Raw genomic sequence first — 9,525 nt, forward strand, 5'->3', positions numbered from 1 at the left:
TTTTTGTAGATTTATTGCCCACGAAAGTCTGTACCTATTTCTGGACTTTGGGTACTGTTCTATTGATCTCTGCATTGGTGTTTGTGCCAGTGCCATACTGTTTTGTTAACTATAGCTTTGTGATTTAGTTTGAAATCAGAGTGCATGATACCGTCATATTTTTTCTCCTTTCTCAAGACTGTTTTGGCTATTGAGGGTCTTTTGTTTCCATATAAATTTTAGAATTATTTGTTCTGAATATTGCTCTTGGTAATTTGATAGATATTACACTAAATCTGTAGGTATTCTTGCATATGATGGTCATTTAAAAATATTAATTCTTACAGTCCATGAATATGGTATATCTCTTCATCTGTTTCCATCATCTTCAGTTTCTTTAATCAGTTACTTACCGTTTTCCAAGGAGAGATTTTTCACCTCTTATTTATATTTACTAGACATTGAGAAAATAAATCCCCCCACTTGTAAGTAGTTAACCCACATTAATTTGGACTCTAAAGATGGATTCAAATTTACTAGAAATATGCGGAATAGTTGTATTAAACAATTGTTTAACACAATTTAAGTCGTGTCTGGCAACGTCAGGTACTTAACTCTGTGTTCGTTATTTGTCAGTTCCATTAAGTCACGAACCACGTGTTTCTCCCTTGTTGACTGCTGTATTCTGACCTTGCCCTTACCCTAGAAACAATAAATATTTGGTGAACAAATAAAGTATAGTCGCTGGGCTAATTAATCTCACTTTTACATATACACTGATGTATGTGTTGTATATATGTGATACATAGTAAAATATATGCTAAATAAAGTGTAGGTGTCAAAAATTGTGAAGTGTTTACCCAATTTGCAAGTGAACAGCTTAGCCTGCTACAGTGTCATGGACCCTGGTAGAAAATAGGGGAATGCTGGATCAGAGAAGAAAGACAGAGTATTACCGACAACAGAGTGTCTGCACACGTGCAATTTCCCCAAGCCTCGGTTCCCTTCGAGAAACAGGAACACACAGAGAGATACACTCTAAGAAAAGAACCCCAAATTTGGGGAACCTGAATCTTTTGGAAAGGAGGTAAACATGCCTGCCACTTTGTTTGTAGAGAGAGTCGATCTGTGTTTTCCATAGCTAATATATCTGTGTGTGTTTGTGTGTGTGTGTGTGTGTGTGTGTGTGTGTATAATATATATATATGTGTTTGTGAGTGTGTATGTATGATATGTATAATATATATATATATATATATATATATCTTTATCACTTTAAATTTTAAAGAGCTTGAATTTTCTTATTCCATCATCTGATTTGTTTTTTGGTAAGAAGAGTGAGGCACACATTGAGTCTTTGAATCCACTCAAGTTAAAAATTAGTGTGCAACTAATTTGACATTAGATTTAAGCTTCCCTGATTCCTAGTTAGCGTTCTTTACAGTGTACAGTCTACATCTGACTATTCCATACAGATGAGTAAAATACTGACTAGGAAGGGCTGAGACTAGAGCACACTTTTGAATTCGAGTTTGTATTCTCTTTAAAAGAAACCATAAATTAGACCATTTGCCCCTGCTGTAAGTGTTTTTTGACTAAGAAGTTCTCTAATATTGATATATTATTTGTCTTTTTGTGAAATAGTATCTTGAAAGACATCATATTACACACCTGGATTTTCCTGAAAATTTATAGCTCGAGAAATTTGTAAGATAACTGGGTCATATATTAAGATTTTGAAAACATACTCAAACATAGATCCTTTTTAAAGAATGTGATACATTTACTTTTAAAAGCTAAAACAGTATTTCCCAGGACTCTTAAATTCCCACAGTGTAATACAAGGGGAAAATAAAGTCTGAACTTAGAGTCTTGTTTGTACTCAGAGGGTCTTCCAAACAGAAAGGCAGTCTTGAAGCAATGCAGTAAGCCACAGTAACAGTGGGGCATTGCAGGAGAAAAATCTGCAGATGTAAGCCTTCACCACAATGTATTACAAATTTATGCTGGAGTATTTCCTGTACAGATATACGGTTCCTTTAACTATGTTTTCCAAGAGTAGATCACATTAAAATGTTATATAATCCTGATTTCCTGTTTTTGAAAATTTTAGTTTCTCAACTGGTTCCAAAATTTTAAGTATTTTTTTGTTTTGGTATGATTTCTATTCGTTGAATATGTATAGAAGCTATTCTGTTCCTACATCAAAAGCAACTAAAAAGCAAATACCTGTAAAAATAGTATTATTAGCTAAAATATTTGAAATTACATAGATATCTCTATTTCATGTTATTAATTAATGTTCGATTTTTTCTTTGAATTAGACACCAAATACTGATAAATGCCATTATTAGAAGATATTTTACTTTTAATTGACTATTGAAAATCAGTTGTTCTGTATGTTCTGTATAAAGAATATGTTTTTTCCTGTTATAATGAAAAATAACTGATTGTAATAAATTTTCTTCATGCTTAAAGGACAGTTAAGTGCAGTCACAATCAGGCAAATCTGGTGTTTTTGAATGTACATTTTTAATGTTTACATTGCTGTAATTTTATCTTAATTTGTATATTAATATACAGATACACATTTATCCAAATTTCAATAATAATATGTAATAAATTATCCTAAATTTATAATGATATATTGTATACATACACTGCACATTTTTGTCATGTATCAATCCACTATTTTATGCTCAATCCTCACATTCTATATTCTAAGTATCTGCATACCTACTCTCTTCCAGTCATCTATTAAAAACATTTTACCTATCTTGCTTTTCCAATGGATTCCCCAAGGTGGAATATATTTGATCTTATCATCACCTTGACATTGTGATAAATGTTGTACACATTTTTACTTGGTAAACGAGGTAAAATAAATTTCTTTTAACAAAATGAAGGTTTCATAACAGTTACTCTTTCAAAAGTTATCAACTAGTAATATTCAAGTGTAAAAATCCCTTTACCTATCCACTGGTGTATGTCAGAAATTGTTTTCTTTAAATGGTGCCTGAAGCATTGGATAACAAATAAACTTTTAAGCAAAACAAGAAGCTTCGAAGGAAAAGCAGGGTAATGAGGTATCCAAAGACAGTGTGAAAATCTCCAGCAGCTTCCTGGGGAGCTTGTGGGATACGCAAATTCTTAGGTCTGAGCATTCACTCCAGGCTCTGCGTGTGCTTAGAATGATGTAAGAAGGGCTTATGCTCTCACCACTGGTTGACCTTAAGACTCTGCACAGGTAGGAGAAGAAGGCTAAGGCAGAGATGAGGGTATGCCTCAAGGGCCACATAGAGCACCTCTGCAATACTGTGGGTGCTTACTGATTCCAGGCCTTTAAAGAAAGGAGAATAATTTGCAAAACTAATGGCTGAACAATTCTCAAATTTACTAAAAAGTATTAGTCTACACATCCAAGAAGTTCAGTGAACTCCACATATGCCAAACTCAAATTTCTGCATGAAATAGGCAAGAAACAGTCTTGACTGAAACTAGAGAGTAGCGACTCATCATACATAAGGGATGCTCAATAAGATGAACAGGTGGTTTCTCATCAGCAGTGGTGGAGACCCAAGGCAGAGAGATAACTTATTCAAAGTGCTGAAAGGAATGGGCTGCCAACGAGAAGTAATTTGCCAAATTATGTAACTTGGTAAATGGTAAGAATCAAAATACTGTCTGCATTCAGAGTTCTTTCTAAGAATCCACTTTAAAGAAACTGAAACTGGAATTTTTGGCTGATCATTTCCTTTGAAGTGCAGAAAGATTGATGCAGTCCCATTTTATAATTTTTAAATTGTTTCCCTTGCCTAAGTAAACATATCTCAAAAATATTACTAAGAACAAACTAAAAGAGCTCACCGCCTATGTTTACTTCTAGAAGTTGTATGGTTTCAGGACTTACATTTCAGTTTTTGATCCATTTTTAATTTATTTTTCTTAACGGAGTGAGAAAATCCAATTTGGTTCTTTTGCATGTAGCTGTCCAGTTTTCTCAAAGTTCCCAGCACCATTGATTGAAGAGGCTATTCTTTCCTCATTGTATATTCTTGCGTACTTTGTTGTAGATTTATTGCCCACGAAATTCTGTACCTATTTCTGGGCTTTGGGTACTGTTCTATTGATCTCTGCATTGGTGTTTGTGCCAGTGCCATACTGTTTTGTTAACTATAGCTTTGTGATTTAGTTTGAAATCAGAGTGCATGATACCGTCATATTTTTTCTTCTTTCTCAAGACTGTTTTGGCTATTGAGGGTCTTTTGTTTCCATATAAATTTTAGAATTATTTGTTCTGAATATTGCTCTTGGTAATTTGATAGATATTACACTAAATCTGTAGGTATTCTTGCATATGATGGTCATTTAAAAATATTAATTCTTACAGTCCATGAATATGGTATATCTCTTCATCTGTTTCCATCATCTTCAGTTTCTTTAATCAGTTACTTACCGTTTTCCAAGGAGAGATTTTTCACCTCTTATTTATATTTACTAGACATTGAGAAAATAAATCCTCCCACTTGGAAGGAGTTAAACAACATTAATTTGGACTCGAATGATGGATTCAAATTTAGTAGAAATATGCGGAATAGTTGTGTTAAACAATTGTTTTAACACAATTTAAGTCGTGTCTGGCAACGTCAGGTACTTAACTCTGTGTTCGTTATTTGTCAGTTCCATTAAGTCACGAACCACGTGTTTCTCCCTTGTTGACTGCTGTATCCTGACCTTGCCCTTACCCTAGAAACAATAAATATTTGGTGAACAAATAAAGTATAGTTGCTGGGCTAATTAATCTCACTTTTACATATACACTGATGTATGTGTTGTATATATGTTATACATAGTAAAATATATGCTAAATAATGTGTCGGTGTCAAAAATTGGGAAGTGTTTACCCAATTTGCAAGTGAACAGCTTAGCCTGCTACAGTGTCATGGACACTGGTAGAAAATAGGGGAATGCTGGATCAGAGAAGAAAGACATAGTATTACCGACAACAGAGTGTCTGCACATGTGCCATTACCCCAAGTCGCGGTTCCCGTCTAGTAACAGGAACACACAGTGAGATACACTCTAAGAAAAGCACCCCAAATTTGGGGAACCTGAATCTTTTGGAAAGGAGTTAAACATGCCTGCCACTTTGTTTGTAGAGAGAGTCGATCTGTGTTTTCCATAGTTAATATATATGTGTGTGTTTGTGTGTGTGTGTGTGTGTTTATAATATATATATATGTGTTTATGAGTTTGTATGAATTATATGTATAATATATATATATCTATCTCTCTTTATTACTTTAAAGTTTTAAAGAGCTTGAGTTTTCTTATTCCATCAGCTGATTTTTTTTTTGGTAAGAAGAGTGAGGCACACATTGAGTCTTTGAATCCACTTAAGTTAAAACTTAGTGTGCAACTAAGTTGACATTAGATTTAAGCTTCCCTGATTCCTAGTTAGCGTACTTTACAGTGTACAGTCTACATCTGACTATTCCATACAGATGAGTAAAATACTGACTAGGAAGGGCTGAGACTAGAGCACACTTTTGAATTCGAGTTTGTATTCTCTTTAAAAGAAACCATAAATTAGACCATTTGCCCCTGCTGTAAGTGTTTTTTGACTAAGAAGTTCTTAATATTGATATATTATTTGTCATTTTATGAAATAGTATCTTGAAATACATCATATTACACACCTGGATTTTCCTGAAAATTTGTAGCTCGAGAAATTTGTAAGATATCTGGGTCATATGTTAAGATTTTGAAAAACATACTCAAACATAGATCCTAATTAAAGAATGTGATACATTTACTTTTAAATGCTAAAACAGTATTTCCCAGGACTCTTAAATTCCCATATTCTAATACCATGGGAAAATAAATTCTGAACTTAGAGTCTTGATTGTACTGAGAGGGTCTTCCAAAAAGAAAGGCAGTCTTGATGCAATGCAGTAAGCCACACTAACAGTGGGGCATTGCAGGAGAAAAATCTGCAGATGTAAGCCTTCAACAGAATGTATTACAACTTTATGCTGGAGTATTTCCTGTACAGATATACGGCTTGTTTAACTATGATTTCCAAGAGTAGATCACATTAAAATGTTATATAATCCTGATTTCCTCTTTTTGAAAACCTGTAGTTTCTCAACTGGTTCCAAAATTTTAACTATTTTTTTGTTTTGGTATGATGTCTATTAGTTGAATATGTATAGAAGCTATTCTTTTCCTTCTTCAAAAACAACTAAAAAGCAAATACTAGTAAAAATAGTATTATTAGCTAAAATATTTGAAATTAAATACATATCTCTTTTTCATGTTATTACTTAATGTTCGATTTTTTCCTTGAGTTATACACAATATACTGATAAATGCCATTATTAGAAGATATTTTACTTTTAATTGACTATTGAAAATCAGTTGTACTGTATGTTCTGCATAAAGAATTTGTTTTTTCCTGTTATAATGATAAATAACTGATTCTAATAAATTTTCTTCATGCTTAAAGGACAGTTAAGTGCAGTCACAATCAGGCAAAGCTGGTGTTTTTGAAAGTACATTTTTAATGTTTACATTGCTGTAATTTTATCTTAATATGTATATTAATATACAGATACACATTTATCCAAATTTCAATAATAATATGTAATAAATTGTCCGAACTATATAATGATATATTGTATACATACACTGCACATTTTTGTCATGTATCAATCCACTATTTTATGCTCAATCCTCACATTCTATGTTCTAAGTATCTGCATACCTACTCTCTTCCAGTCATCTATTAAAAACATTTTACCTATATTGCTTTTCCAATGGATTCCCCAAGGTGGGATATATTTGATCTTATCATCACCTTGACATTGTGATAAATGTTGTACACATTTTTACTTGGTAAACGAGGTAAAATAAATTTCTTTTAACAAAATGAAAGTTTCATAACAGTTGCTCTTTCAAAAGTTATCAACTAGGAATATTCAAGTGTAAAAATCCCTTTAACTATCCACTGGTGTATGTCAGAAATAGTTTTCTTTAAATGGTGCCTGAAGCATTGGATAACAAATAAACTTTTAAGCAAAACAAGAAGCTTCGAAGGAAAAGCAGGGTAATGAGGTATCCAAAGACAGTGTGAAAAGCTCCAGCAGCTTCCTGGGGAGCTTGTGGGATACGCAAATTCTTAGGTCTGAGCATTCACTCCAGGCTCTGCGTGTGCTTAGAATGATGTAAGAAGGGCTTATGCTCTCACCACTGGTTGACCTTAAGACTCTGCACAGTTAGGAGAGGAAGGCTAAGGCAGAGATGAGGGTATGCCTCAACGGCCACATAGAGCACCTCTGCAAGACTGTGGGTGCTTACTGATTCCAGGACTTTAAAGAAAGGAGAAAAATTTGCAAAACTAATGGCTGAACAATTCTCAAATTTACTAAAAATTATTAGTCTACACATCCAAGAAGTTCAGTGAACTCCACATATGCCAAACTCAAATTTCTGCATGAAATAGTCAAGAAACAGTCTTGACTGAAAATAGAGAGTAGCGAGTCATCATACATAAGGGATGCTCAATAAGATGAACAGGTGGTTTCTCATCAGCAGTGGTGGAGACCCAAGGCAGAGAGATAACATATTCAAAGTGCTGAAAGGAATGGGCTGCCAACGAGAAGTAATTTGCCAAATTATGTAACTTGGTAAATGTTAAGAATCAAAATACTGTCTGCATTCAGAGTTCTTTCTAAGAATCCACTTTAAAGAAACTGAAACTGGAATTTTTGGCTGATCATTTCCTTTGCAGTGGAGAAACATTGATGCAGTCCCATTTTTTAATTTTTAAATTGTTTCCCTTGCCTAAGTAAACATATCTCAAAAATATTACTAAGAACAAACTAAAAGAGCTCACCGCCTATGTTTACTTCTAGAAGTTGTATGGTTTCAGGTCTTACATTTCAGTTTTTGATCCATTTTTAATTTATTTTTCTTAACGGAGTGAGAAAATCCAATTTGGTTCTTTTGCATGTAGCTGTCCAGTTTTCTCAAAGTCCCCAGCACCATTGATTGAAGAGGCTATTCTTTCCTCATTGTATATTCTTCCCTACTTTGTTGTAGATTTATTGCCCACGAAAGTCTGTACCTATTTCTGGGCTTTGGGTACTGTTCTATTGATCTCTGCATTGGTGTTTGTGCCAGTGCCATACTGTTTTGTTAACTATAGCTTTGTGATTTAGTTTGAAATCAGAGTGCATGATACCGTCATATTTTTTCTTCTTTCTCAAGACTGTTTTGGCTATTGAGGGTCTTTTGTTTCCATATAAATTTTAGAATTATTTGTTCTGAATATTGCTCTTGGTAATTTGATAAATATTACACTAAATCTGTAGGTATTCTTGCATATGATGGTCATATAAAAATATTAATTCTTACAGTCCATGAATATGGTATATCTCTTCATCTGTTTCCATCATCTTCAGTTTCTTTAATCAGTTACTTACAGTTTTCCAAGGAGAGATTTTTCACCTCTTATTTATATTTACTAGACATTGAGAAAATAAATCCTCCCACTTGTAAGTAGTTAACCCACATTAATTTGGACTCTAAAGATGGATTCAAATTTACTAGAAATATGCGGAATAGTTGTGTTAAACAATTGTTTTAACACAATTTAAGTCGTGTCTGGCAACGTCAGGTACTTAACTCTGTGTTCGTTATTTGTCAGTTCCATTAAGTCACGAACCACGTGTTTCTCCCTTGTTGACTGCTGTATCCTGACCTTGCCCTTACCCTAGAAACAATAAATATTTGGTGAACAAATAAAGTATACTTGATGGGCTAATTAATCTCACTTTTACATATACACTGATGTATGTGTTGTATATATGGGATACATAGTAAAATATATGCTAAATAAAGTGTAGGTGTCAAAAATTGTGAAGTGTTTACCCAATTTGCAAGTGAACAGCTTAGCCTGCTACAGTGTCATGGACACTGGTAGAAAATAGGGGAATGCTGGATCAGAGAAAAAAGACAGAGTATTACCGACAACAGAGTGTCTGCACATGTGCCATTTCCCCAAGCCTCGGTTCCCTTCGAGTAACAGGAACACACAGAGAGATACACTCTAAGAAAAGAACCACAAATTTGGGGAATCTGAATCTTTTGGAAAGGAGGTAAACATGCCTGCCACTTTGTTTGTAGAGAGAGTCGATCTGTGTTTTCCATAGTTAATATATCTGTGTGTGTTTGTGTGTGTGTGTGTGTGTGTGTTTATAATATATATATATGTGTTTATGAGTTTGTATGAATTATATGTATAATATATATATATCAATCTCTCTTTATTACTTTAAAGTTTTAAAGAGCTTGAGTTTTCTTATTCCATCATCTGATTTGTTTTTTTGGTAAGAAGAGTGAGGCACACATTGAGTCTTTGAATCCACTCAAGTTAAAAATTAGTGTGCAACTAATTTGACATTAGATTTAAGCTTCCCTGATTCCTAGTTAGCGTACTTTACAGTGTACAGTATACATCTGACTATTCCATACAGATGAGTA

The sequence above is a fragment of the Camelus bactrianus genome, unplaced genomic scaffold (assembly GCF_048773025.1).
Source record: "Camelus bactrianus isolate YW-2024 breed Bactrian camel unplaced genomic scaffold, ASM4877302v1 HiC_scaffold_30, whole genome shotgun sequence".
NCBI lineage: Eukaryota > Metazoa > Chordata > Mammalia > Artiodactyla > Camelidae > Camelus > Camelus bactrianus.